Genomic DNA, 11840 nt, shown 5'->3' with positions numbered 1-11840 from the left:
TTAAGTAAGGATTTCAACAGTTTGCACCCCCATAGAAACACAGTGAAATATATTGTATGAGTACTCGTTATAGCATTAAATCTCAATGTACAGCACATTAAGAATAGAGATCCTACATGAGGAGTAAGTGCACAGTGACTCCTGTTGTTGACTTTACCAATTGACACTCCTGTCTATGGCATCAGTAATCTCCCTATGCTCCAGTCATGAGTTTCCAAGGCTATGGAAGCCCTCTGAGTTCTCCGACTCTTATCTTGTTTAGACAAGGTCATAGTCAAAGTGGAGGTTCTCTCCTCCCTTCAGAGAAAGGTACCTCCTTCTTTGATGACCTGTTCTTTCCACTGGGATCTCACTCGCAGAGATCTTTTGCCAGAGTGTCTTGGCTTTCCATGCCTGAAATACTCTCATGAGCTTTTCAGCCAGCTCCGAATGCCTTTAGGGCTGATTCTGAGGCCAGAGTGCTATTTAGGACATCTGCCATTCTATGAGTCTGCTGAGTATCTCACTTCCCATGTTGGATCACTCTCCCCTTTATTTACTCCATCAGTTAGCGTTAGCAGGTACTAGACTTGTCTATGTGCTCCCTTTGACTCCCAGTCCCTTCACCATGACCAACTGTGAACTGAAACTGATCACCTGGAACAGTGAGATGGCATTGGTACCTGCCACCTCGATGGGATTGAATTGGAATCCCCTGGTATGCTTCCAACTCCACCACTTGGGGCAAGTCAGCCTGAGCATGTCCCAAATTATACATCTCTTCCCTCTCCCATTCCCACCACCATGTTCAACAGGGATCACATTTCAGTTAATTTTCAACACTTAAGAATAACTGTGCATCAATTACAGATCTAAACCAGTCATATTAAGTAGAACAGATAAAAAAACTACTAAGGGGGATAATGTATTTAGTTGTTCATTAACAGTCAGGGCTATGCTGATCAAGCCACCATATCCCATAGTGTCCACCTCACTCCAACAGGTTTCCCTCTTGGTGTTCAGTCAGTCGTCACCGATCAGGGAGAACATATGGTATTTGTCCCTTTGGGACTGGCTTATTTCACTCAGCATGATGTGTTCCAGATTCCTCCATTTTGTTGCAAATGACTGGATTTCGTTGTTTCTTACTGCGGTATAGTATTCTAAAGAGTACATATCCCATAATTTCTTTATCCAGTCTATCGTTGATGGGCATTTAGGTTGGTTCCAGGTCTTAGCTATTGTGAATTGAGCTGCAATAAACATTAGGGTGCAGACCTCTTTTTTGTTTGCCAATTTAAATTCCTTTGGGTAAATTCCAAGGAGTGGGATGGCTGGGTCGAACGGTAGGGTTATCTTCAGGTTTCTGAGGAATCTCCAGACTGACTTCCATAGTGGCTTGACCAGTTTGCATTCCCACCAACAGTGGGTTAGTGTCCCTTTTTCCCCACATCCTCGCCAGCATCTGTTGTTGGTAGATTTCTGCATGTGAGCCATTCTAACCGGGGTGAGGTGAAACCTCATTGTGGTTTTGATTTGCATTTCCCTGATTGCTAATGACCTTGAACATTTTTTCATGTGCCTGTTGGCCATTTGGATTTCCTCTTTTGAGAAATGTCTATTGAGGTCCTTGGCCCATCTTTTAAGTGGGTTGTTGGTTTTGTTTTTGTGGAGTTTCTTGATCTCTTTGTAAATTCTGGTTATTAACCCTTTATCTGTTGCATAGTTTGCAAATATTTTTTCCCATTCTGTCGGTTGTCTCTTCACTCTCCTGACTGTTTCTTTTGCAGTACAGAAACTTCTCAATTTGATGCTATCCCAATAGTTGATTTTGGCTTTGACTGCCTGTGCCTCCCGGGTCTTTTCCAGAAACTCTTTGCCTGTGCCAATATCTTGAAGGGTTTCTCCAATGTTCTCTAGTAACTTGATGGTGTCAGGTCGTAGATTTAGGTCTTTAATCCATGTTGAGTGGATTTTTGTGTAAGGTGTAAGGTAGGGGTCTTGCTTCATGATTCTGCACGTGGAAATCCAATTTTCCCAGCACCATTTATTGAATAGACTGTCCTTGCTCCAGGAATTAGTTTTAGATCCTTGATCAAATATAAGTTGGCTGTAGATGTTTGGGTTGATTTCAGGTGTTTCAATTCTGTTCCATTGGTCTATCCATCTGTTTCTGTACCAGTACCATGCTGTTTTGATTACAACTTCCCTGTAGTATGTCCTGAAATCTGGTATTGTGATGCCTCCGGCTTTGTTTTTGTTGTACAAGATTGCTTTAGCTATTCGAGGTCTCTTGTGCCTCCATATAAATTTCAGCACCATTTTTTCCAGATCTGAGAAGAAGGTCTTCGGTATCTTGATTGGTATTGCATTGAATCTGTAAATTGCTTTTGGGAGAATGGACATTTTGATGATATTGATTCTTCCAATCCATGAGCATGGAAGATTTTTCCATTTCTTGGTATCCTCTTCTATTTCTTTCTTTAAGGTTTTGTAATTTTCATCGTAGAGATCTTTAACGTCTTTGGTTAAGTTTATTCCAAGGTATTTGATTGTTTTTGTAGCTATTGTGAATGGGATTGATCTTAGAAGTTCTTCCTCAGCCATGGCATTGTCTGTGTATACAAAGGCTGTTGATTTTTGTGCATTGATTTTATACCCTGCTACTTTGCCAAACTCTTCTATGAGTTCCAATAGTCTCTTAGTAGAGTTCTTTGGGTCCCCTAAATACAGAATCATGTCATCTGCAAAGAGGGATAGTTTGAGTTCTTCCTTCCCAATTTGTATCCCTTTAATTTCTTTTTCTTGCCTAATAGCTCTGGCTAGAACCTCCAGAACTATATTGAATAGCAGTGGTGAGAGTGGGCATCCCTGTCTGGTTCCAGATCTCAGTGGAAATGCTTCCAACTTTTCCCCATTCAATAGGATGTTGGCTGTGGGTTTTTCATAGATTGCTTTGATTGTATTGAGGAATGTTCCTTCCAAACCCAGTTTGCTTAGAGTTTTCATCATGAACGGGTGTTGTATTTTATCAAATGCTTTCTCGGCATCTATTGAGATAATCATATGGTTTTTCTTCTGCAGTCTGTTAATGTGGTGTATCACATTGATTGTCTTGCGCACATTAAACCATCCCTGCATACCAGGGATAAATCCCACTTGGTCTGGGTGGATGATCTTTCTGATGTGTTGTTGCATTCTATTGGCCAGAATTTTATTGAGGATTTTTGCATCTATGTTCATCAGGGATATTGGTCTGTAATTCTCTTTCAGTGCTGCATCTTTTTCCGGCTTAGGAATTAAGGTGATGCTGGCTTCATAGAAAGAATTTGGGAGGACTCCCTCTTCTTCGATTGTTCTGAATAGTTTGAGAAGAATTGGAGTTAGTTCTTCTTTAAACGTCTGGTAGAATTCAGCAGTGAATCCATCTGGTCCTGGGCTTTTCTTTGTTGGGAGGGCCTTTATTACTGTTTCAATTTCTGTCTCAGTTATGGGTCTGTTTAGGTTTTCGATGTCTTCCTGGTTCAATTTAGGCAGGTTGCATGTGTCCAGGAATCTATCCATTTCTGATAGGTTTCCCTGTTTGCTGGCATACAAGTCCTTGTAGTAATTTCTGATGATTCTTTTTATTTCTGTGGTGTCTGTTGTTACATTTCCTTTTTCATCTCTGATTTTATTGATTTGGGTCTTTTCTCTTCTTTTTTTAGTTAGTTGGGCCAATGGGGTGTCAATTTTGTTTATTTTTTCAAAAAACCAGCTCTTCGTTTGGCTGATTTTTTGTAATGTTTTTCTTGATTCAATCCTGTTGATTTCTTCTCTGATTTTAATTATTTCTCTTCTCCTACTAGATTTGGGTCTGATTTGCTGTAGGTTTTCTAGATCCTTGAGGTGAATTGAAAGCTCATCTATTTGGTGTCTTTCCAATTTCTTGATGTAGGCACCTATTGATATAAACTTTCCTCTTAACACTGCTTTTGCTGTGTCCCATAAGTTTTGGTATGTTGTGCTGTTATCCTCATTTACTTCCAGAAAGTTTTGATTTCTCTTTTGATTTCTTCTATGACCCATTGTTCATTCAGGAGCATGTTGTTCAATCTCCATGTGTTTGCGTATGCTCTAGGGATTCCTGAGTTGCTAATTTCCAACTTCATTCCTTTATGGTGAGAAGCTGCATGGTATGATTCTAATTCTTTTGAATTTGCTGAGACTTGCTTTATGGCCTAGTATGTGGTCAATCCTAGAGAAGCTTCCATGTACTGCTGAGAAGAATGTAAAATCTTTAGCTGTAGGATTGAAAGTTCTGTATATATCTGTTAGATCCATTTGGGCTATAGTGTCGTTTAAATCTACTGTATCCTTGTTGATCTTCTGACCGGATGATCTGTCTATTTCTGAGAGTGGAGTATTGAAGTCCCCCAGTACTACTGTATTGGGGTCTAAGTCTCCCTTTAAGTCCGTTAATAAATCTTTTAGATAAACTGGTGCCCTGTAGTTAGGTGCATATACATTGATAATTGTTATATCTTCCTGTTGAATTGATCCCTTAATCATGATATAGTGTCCCTCTTTGTCTCTCTTAACAGTTTTTGTGGTAAAGTTTATGTTGTCCGATATTAAGATGGCTACGCCCGCTCTTTTTTCATTTCTGTTGGCATGGTATATCTTTTTCCAGCCTTTCACTTTCAGTCTGTATGGATCTTTGTTGGAAAGATGTGTTTCTTGTAAGCAGCAAATAGATGGGTTTTGTTCCTTAACCCAAGCAGCCAATTGGTGTCTTTTAACTGGACAGTTCAGGCCATTCACGTTCAAAGTGACTAATGATAAGTGGTAACCTTGCCCTGCCATTTGCCAAAGATAAGTTCTAATATATGCTTTGAATTCCCTGTGATCTTTTGCTGTGAGGTTTCCTTCCTTGGTTTCCTTCCTTTACCTTCTTTCATATTGATGACCGTGTTTCTGTGTTTCTGTGTGTAACACATCTTTAAGCATCTTTTGCAGGGCTGGACGAGTGGCAACAAATTCTTTCAATTTCTGTTTGCTATGAAAAGTCTTTATTTCACCTTCATTCACAAATGATAGCTTTGCAGGATATAATATTCTGGGCTGGCAGTTGTTCTCTCTTAGTACCTGGGCTATATCTCGCCATTCCCTCCTAGCTTTTAGAGTTTCTGATGAGAAGTCAGCTGTGAGTCTGATTGGAGATCCTCTGAGAGTAATCTGACGTTTCTCTCTTGCACATTTTAGGATCTTTTCTTTATGTTTCACTGTGGAGAGTTTAATTACAACGTGTCGTGGTGAGGATCTCTTTTGGTTGTGTTTATTAGGGGTTCTGTGGGCTTCCTGTACTAGGATTTCTCTGTCCTTCTCCAAACCTGGGAAATTTTCTGCTAATATCTCACTAAAAAGGCCTTCTAATCCTTTCTCCCTCTCCATGCCTTCAGGAACTCCTAGAACCCGAATGTTGGGTTTTTTAATAGTATCCTGAAGATTCCCGACAATATGTTCCAGATTTCTAATTTCCTCTTCTTTTCTTTGGTCTGACTGTATCCTTTCCTGTTCTCTGTCTTCTAAGTCCGATATTCTCTCTTCTGCTTCACCCATTCTGTTTGTAAGGCTCTCTATTGTGTTTTTCATTTGATCTATTGAATTCTTCACTTCAGTCACTATCACAGTTTCCTGTTGTACTAGTTGTTTCGTTTCATTTTGATTCCTCCTTAATATTTCATTTTCACGAGAGAGATTTTCTATCTTGTCCATTAAGGATTTGTGTAGTTCCAGAATTTGTTTTTGAGAACTTCTTAATGTTCTTATCAATTTTTTGAGATCTGCTTCTTGCATTTCTTCTATGTCATCATCTTCATAATCTTGAATTGGGGTGTCTTTTTCATTTGAGGGCGTCATGGTGACTTCCTTGTTTTTATTACCTCGGTTTTTGCGTTTGTTATTTGGCATATTGGAGATATTTGGTTTCTTCACTGTGGTGCTTTTTCTTGTTATACTATGGCTCTAGATTAAGTGGACTATCTGTTTTTGATGGAGCCTTAGGGCTTGAGATGGGTGTGGCCTGAGAGCTCTGTTTGGTGTGCCAAAGGTGACACTCCCAGGTTAGGCGTGGTAAACCTCTCTCTCTCTCTCTCTCTCTCTTTTTTTTTTGATTCAAAAGGGAAGTAATTCCGCACAGCTGAATGAAGTTGGAGGTAGTTAGCAGGCAAATGATATACCCACAGGAGCCAGAGATCGGAAGCTCTTTCCCAAGATCCCCACAGGGAATCTGTTCGGCCCTCAGAGTGGGCTCAAAATCTCCTTCAGCCTCCCACTGGGTTGCCAAAGTTACGGAATTATAGCGTCTCTGGAGAGTGCTCACGTGAATTCCGTGAGTTCTCTCCCCCACCGTCTCTTTTTTCACAGTCTCAGTTCAGTAGCACCACAAATTTACTAGCTCCTAATCTCCTGTTAATTCGCCCCGCCCAGAGTCAGGTTTTTCTGCTAGGCTCAGGGCCGGTGCAGACCTGAGGTCGCTCTGCTTATGACGTTTGTCCAAGATGGCGCCTGCTCTTTGTCTTGCTCGCCCTTGAGAGGTGAGTGGAGAGAGAGAAACCCGTGTCCGTGTCCGTACTAGTCACCCTTTTTTTTCTCTCTCTCTCTCTTCCAGTTAGCCTTGTGAACTCCCCCCCCCCCCCGGGGGTCGTTCCCTCTAGTCTCCTCTCTCCGCTTGCCTGCTGGTGTCTCGGGCCATCGAGGTTCGGCTCACCTCGCGTTCCAGCGCTGGTGTGTTGAGTCTGTCGCTGATGTCCCGAACTGTGGGCTCCCACGCTCTCCACGCAGGTCCGCTGTGAGTCACGCGTTCCGGAAGAGTTTCCTCCGCTGTTTCCTCCCCCACTCTTCCTTGAACCTGCAGTATCTCCACTTTTATCAAACTATCTCTCCCCAGACTATCAGTGTGCTCCCTTCCTATTCCGCCATCTTGCCGGAAATCCAAGCCCCATAAATTCTTATGAGGCTTTCTGAGTTGAAAATGTTGAAAACATTGCACTTTTCTCCTCTTGCAAACCACCCACTAAAACCACAGAAACCATCACCGATAAAACTCAAAGGGCATGAAGACGGAAAGCAGCGATCTGGGATCACCAGGTGGCTTTGCGAACAGAGAAAGGGGAATTCATCAGAAAACAAGAATTCATGGGGCCGGGGCTGTGGCACAGTAGGTTAATCCTATACCTATGGTGCCGGCATCCCATATGGGTGCTGGTTCTAGTCCTGGCTGCTCCATTTCTGACCCAGCTCTCTGCTATGGCCTGGGAAAGCAGTGGAAGATGGCCCAAGTCCTTGGGCCCCTGCACCTGCGTGGGAGATCTGGAAGAAGCTCCTGGCTCCTGGCTTCGGGTCAGCTTAGCTCTGGCCTTTGTGGCCATTTGGGGAGTGAACCAGCAGTTGGAACACCTTTCTCTCTGTCTCTCCTTCTCGCTGTCGGTAACTCTCTCAAATAAAAAAAATCTTAAAAAAAAAAACAACAAACAGGTCAGTCCCTGCAATCAACACTGCCAGCCGCCCTCTGCCCCCAGCTCAGGAGCCACCTCAAGCGACATCTCTGGCGGGCGGGAGCAAGGCGGCTGACGGGTGGTGGGACGCTGTGGCAGGCAGCGGGGCGCTCCTCTGGCTCAGGACTGGGTGGTGGCGGCGTCTCCGCGGGGCCAGCCCGCAGTGCCAGGGTGCCCTGAGAACATTTCCACTGTAGCTCTGAGGATACACAGGACTTCAAATTCCTGAAGAATTGCCTTTGTGAGAAGCTAGAAATAATTTCTTTAAATTTCATCTCTTAGGGGCCAGCGCTGTGGCTCAGTTGGTTAATCCTCCGCCTGCGGCACCCGCATCGCATATGGGCGCCGGTCCTGTCCCGGTTGCTCCTCTTCCAGTCCAGCTCTCTGCTGTGGCCCGGGAAGGCAGTAGAGGATGGCCCAAGTGCTTGGGCCCTGCACCCACATGGGAGACCAGGGAGAAGCACCTGGCTCCTGGCTTTGGATTGGCACAGCGCCAGCTGTAGCGGCCATTTGGGGAATGAACCAATGGAAGGAAGACCTTTCTCTCTGTCTCTCCCTCTCACTGTCTAACTCTATCTGTGAAATTAAAAAAAAAAAAATTCAACTTAGTTTTCCATTTTGGTTCATTTTAGAGGGACATCAAGGAGCCATGAACAACTTGGATCATGAAGTTTGATTGCCACTTCCTTGATGAAGGCTTTACTGGCAAGGACATTCTGGACCAAAAAATTAATGAAGTATCCCCTGATGACAAGGATGCTTTCAATGTTTCGGATCTTGGAGACATTCTTTTTATTTTTTTAAAGATTGTATTTATTTATTTGAGAGGCAAAATTACAGACTGTGAAAGGAAGAGAGAGAGAAAGGTCTTCCTTCCAATGGTTCACTCCCCTAATGGCTGCCATGGCCAGAGCTGCACCAATCTGAAGCCAGGAGCCAGGAGCTTCTTCCAGGTCTCCCACGTGGGCGCAGGGACCCAAGCACCTGGGCCATGCTCCACTGCCTTCCCAGGCCACAGCAGAGAGCTTGATTGGAAGAGGAGCAGCCAGGACTAGAACCGGCACCCATATGGGATGCGGGCGCCGCAGGCGGAGGATTAACCTACTGCGCCACCGCACCGGCCCCTGGAGACATTCTTAAGAAACCTCTAAGATGGATTAAAGCTCTTCCTCATGTGACTCCCTTGTATGCAATCAAATGTAATGACAGCAGAGCCCTAATAAAGACCCTGGCTACCACTGGGGCTGGATTTGACCGTGCTAGCAAGACTGAAATCCAGTTGGTGCAGGGTCTCAGGTACCTCCAGAGAGGATTTATGCAAACCCTCATAAGCAGGTGTCTCAGATTAAGTATGCCCCCAGCAGTGGCATCTAGATGATGACTTTTGATAGTGAGGTGGAGTTGATGGAAGCTGCCACAGCACCTCCAAAGGCCAGGCTGGTTTTGCGGATTGCCACTGATGATTCTAAAGCAGTCTGTCGCCTTGGTGTTAAATAGGGTGCCACACACAAAACCAGCAGGCTTCTCTTGGAACGAACGAAAGAGCTCAATACGGATGTCATTGGTGTCAGCTTCCACGTGGGAAGTGGCTGTACTGATCCTGAAACCTCCTGATGCCCACTGTGCCTCTGACGTGGGAGCTGAGGTCGGATTCCACATGTACCTGCTTGACATTGGCGGGGGCTTTCCTGGATCTGAGGATGTGAAGTTTAAGTTTGAAGAGATCAGCCCAGCACTGGCCAAGCATTGTCCCTCAGACTCTCGAGTGAGAATCACAGCTGAGCCAGGCAGACAGTATGTTGCCTCAGCCTTCACTCTTGCTGGTAATATCATTGCCAGAAAACTTGTCTCACAGGAGCAGGCTCTGATGATGACGAGGTGGCCAGTGAGCAGCTCTTGATGCATTATGTGCCTACAGCGGAGAGACCCAAACCAGATAAGTACTACTCATGCAGCCCACAGGGCCGCACGTGTGATGGCCGTGATGGGATTGCTGAGCGCTGTGACCTGCCTGAAACGCAGGCGGGTGACTGGATGCCCTCTGAAAACATGGGTGCCCACACCGTTGCTGCTGCTTCGACTGTCAATGGATTCCAGAGGCCCACTACCTACTACGTGATGTCGGGACCCATGTGGTGACTTACGTAGCAAATCCAGAACCATGACTTCCCACCCGAGGTGGAGGAGCAGGCTATCAGCACCCTGCCTGCTTCCTGTGCTCAGCAAAGTGGAATGAAGCAGCACCCAGCGACTTGCGCTTTGGCTCATATTAACGTGGGCACCCAGAGACTTGCGCTTCGGCTCATATTAACGTGGGCACCCAGCGACTTGCACTTCGGCTCGTATTAACGTGTCGATACCACTTCGCAGCTGTTCATTGCGAGCATAGCTTGAATTAATGGATTTGGGGGGGAATATTTAACTTAATTACTGCTAGTTTTGAAAAGTCTAAGAGTAGGGCTGGCACAGCAATATGGAAGACTGGGAGATGGGGTCATACTTATCTGTGTTTCTATGGCAACAGAGTATTTGTTTTATATGGATTTTTATTCACTTTTCAAACATGCTACTGAAGGGTGCCCCTCAGTCCCGCAGCTGCTGAGCAAGCGTTTGTAGCTTGTACAATGGCAGGATGGGCAGAAGCTTAGTGGTGCGACCTGCTTTGAAAAGAAAGTATCTTGAAATTAAAAAAAAAAAAAAAATCATCATAGAGAGCATTGACGACCACCCCACCACCCAGATCCCACCTCCTCCTTCAGGAAGGATAGGAAGGGGAAACGAACCAGAGAGGCCGGAGTAGAGTAAGACCCGCAACTAAGAACACAGCAAAGCGCAAGCTTGAATTCCAACTGGGGAAGCTCTACCTACCTTTCCACCTCCCGCCATTTGGTAGCCGCACTTACAACGGGCAGGAAGTAGAAGGTACTTCTGGGGAGGCTGCCCTCAAGCCAGGAACATCGCGGGTGTCCCCACCAGGCCATTATTACTGACATGTAACACGGCTGGGACCCAGAGAAAACACCCACAGATCCTGACAGCGGGGCATCACTCCCCGCTCAGTGATGGTCACCACTCAAGCAGCCCCAGCCACGTGTCCTGACCCCGCTGCGACTGGGTGACACGCTCTCTTATAGAGGTCATCAGCAGGCTTTATAGGAAAACTCGTGGAACCACGGAGAAAAGGAACTCAGAGAAAACAGCCAATGCCAAACCCAGAAGAAAACATAAAAAGAAAACTAGGATTAACATCCTCGCACATCTACTCCATCTGTAAGCGGTCACTGTCATTTAAAAGCACTAATAGAGTGTCACCATTTTTATTTCTGAACTACATTTGAATATCCATATGTGAATGTCACACACTCATCTGTCCACTTTTTTTTTTTTTTTTTTTTTTTGGACAGGCAGAGTGGACAGTGAGAGAGAGATAGAGAAAGGTCTTCCTTTTTGCCGTTGGTTCACCCTCTAATGGCTGCCACGGCCGGCACGCTGCAGCCGGTGCACCGCGCTGATCTGATGGCAGGAGCCAGGTACTTCTCTGGTCTCCCATGGGGTGCAGGGCCCAAGGACCTGGGCCATCTTCCACTGCACTCCCTGGCCACAGCAGAGAGCTGGCCTGGAAGAGGGGCAACCGGGACAGAATCCGGCGCCCCGACTGGGACTAGAACCCAGTGTGCCGGCGCTGCAAGGCGGAGGATTAGCCTAGTGAGCCGCGGCACTGTGTCCAGTTTTTGCTATCACAATATCAGCAATTACAAACCACGCTGCTACTTTCTAGGACTGGAATTCCTGGTTCCGGATATGCAAATACTCAACTTCACAAGACTGTGCCGATTTATACCCCTCCTGGGTATTCCAGAGCTCCCACGAGCAAGCCTCACACTGGAGCTTCAGGCTCTTCTATTGTCTGCTTGGCATCCGTGGTCACGTGTGGTGCTGCCTCTCCACGTGCTCTCCATAGCCAGGAATAGCAACGCGAGTGGCTTCCTTTCCCACTGCACCCCACACACCGCTTGCAGCATTTTGCCCTCCATCTGGAGGCTTTAGGCTCCCGGAGCTGACATGCTTCCTCCAGGGAACACAGTGGTTCCATCGCATTGGCACGCGGGGCTGCCACCTGGCTACCTTGTGCTCCTCTCCTCATTGAGAGAGAAGGGCTTGCTGAACTGGCTAGGTAGACTCGCAACTGCTGCTGCACCAGATGGCACCAGGTCCCAGCTCCAAGGGGAGCTCCTCTGAGCCTCAGCCCTCAGTGCTGCCTCCTCAGAGCGCTTCCTACTTCCCATGACACTGCCCACCCCCCTTCCTTTGTTTGCTTCAGTC

At 45.8% G+C, this 11840-nt stretch overlaps 1 pseudogene; it reads left to right on the top strand.

The window, feature by feature from the left end:
• The first annotated feature begins 8174 nt into the window (after positions 1-8174).
• Positions 8175-9798, top strand: LOC100351900 (ornithine decarboxylase-like; annotated as a pseudogene).
• The last annotated feature ends 2042 nt before the right edge of the window (positions 9799-11840 follow it).

Source organism: Oryctolagus cuniculus, chromosome 6 (assembly GCF_051225735.1).
Source record: "Oryctolagus cuniculus isolate XC-2025 breed Fujian yellow rabbit chromosome 6, ASM5122573v1, whole genome shotgun sequence".
Taxonomy (NCBI): domain Eukaryota; kingdom Metazoa; phylum Chordata; class Mammalia; order Lagomorpha; family Leporidae; genus Oryctolagus; species Oryctolagus cuniculus.
Note: the sequence above shows the minus strand (reverse complement) of the source record. Positions and strands in the feature narration are given on the sequence as shown.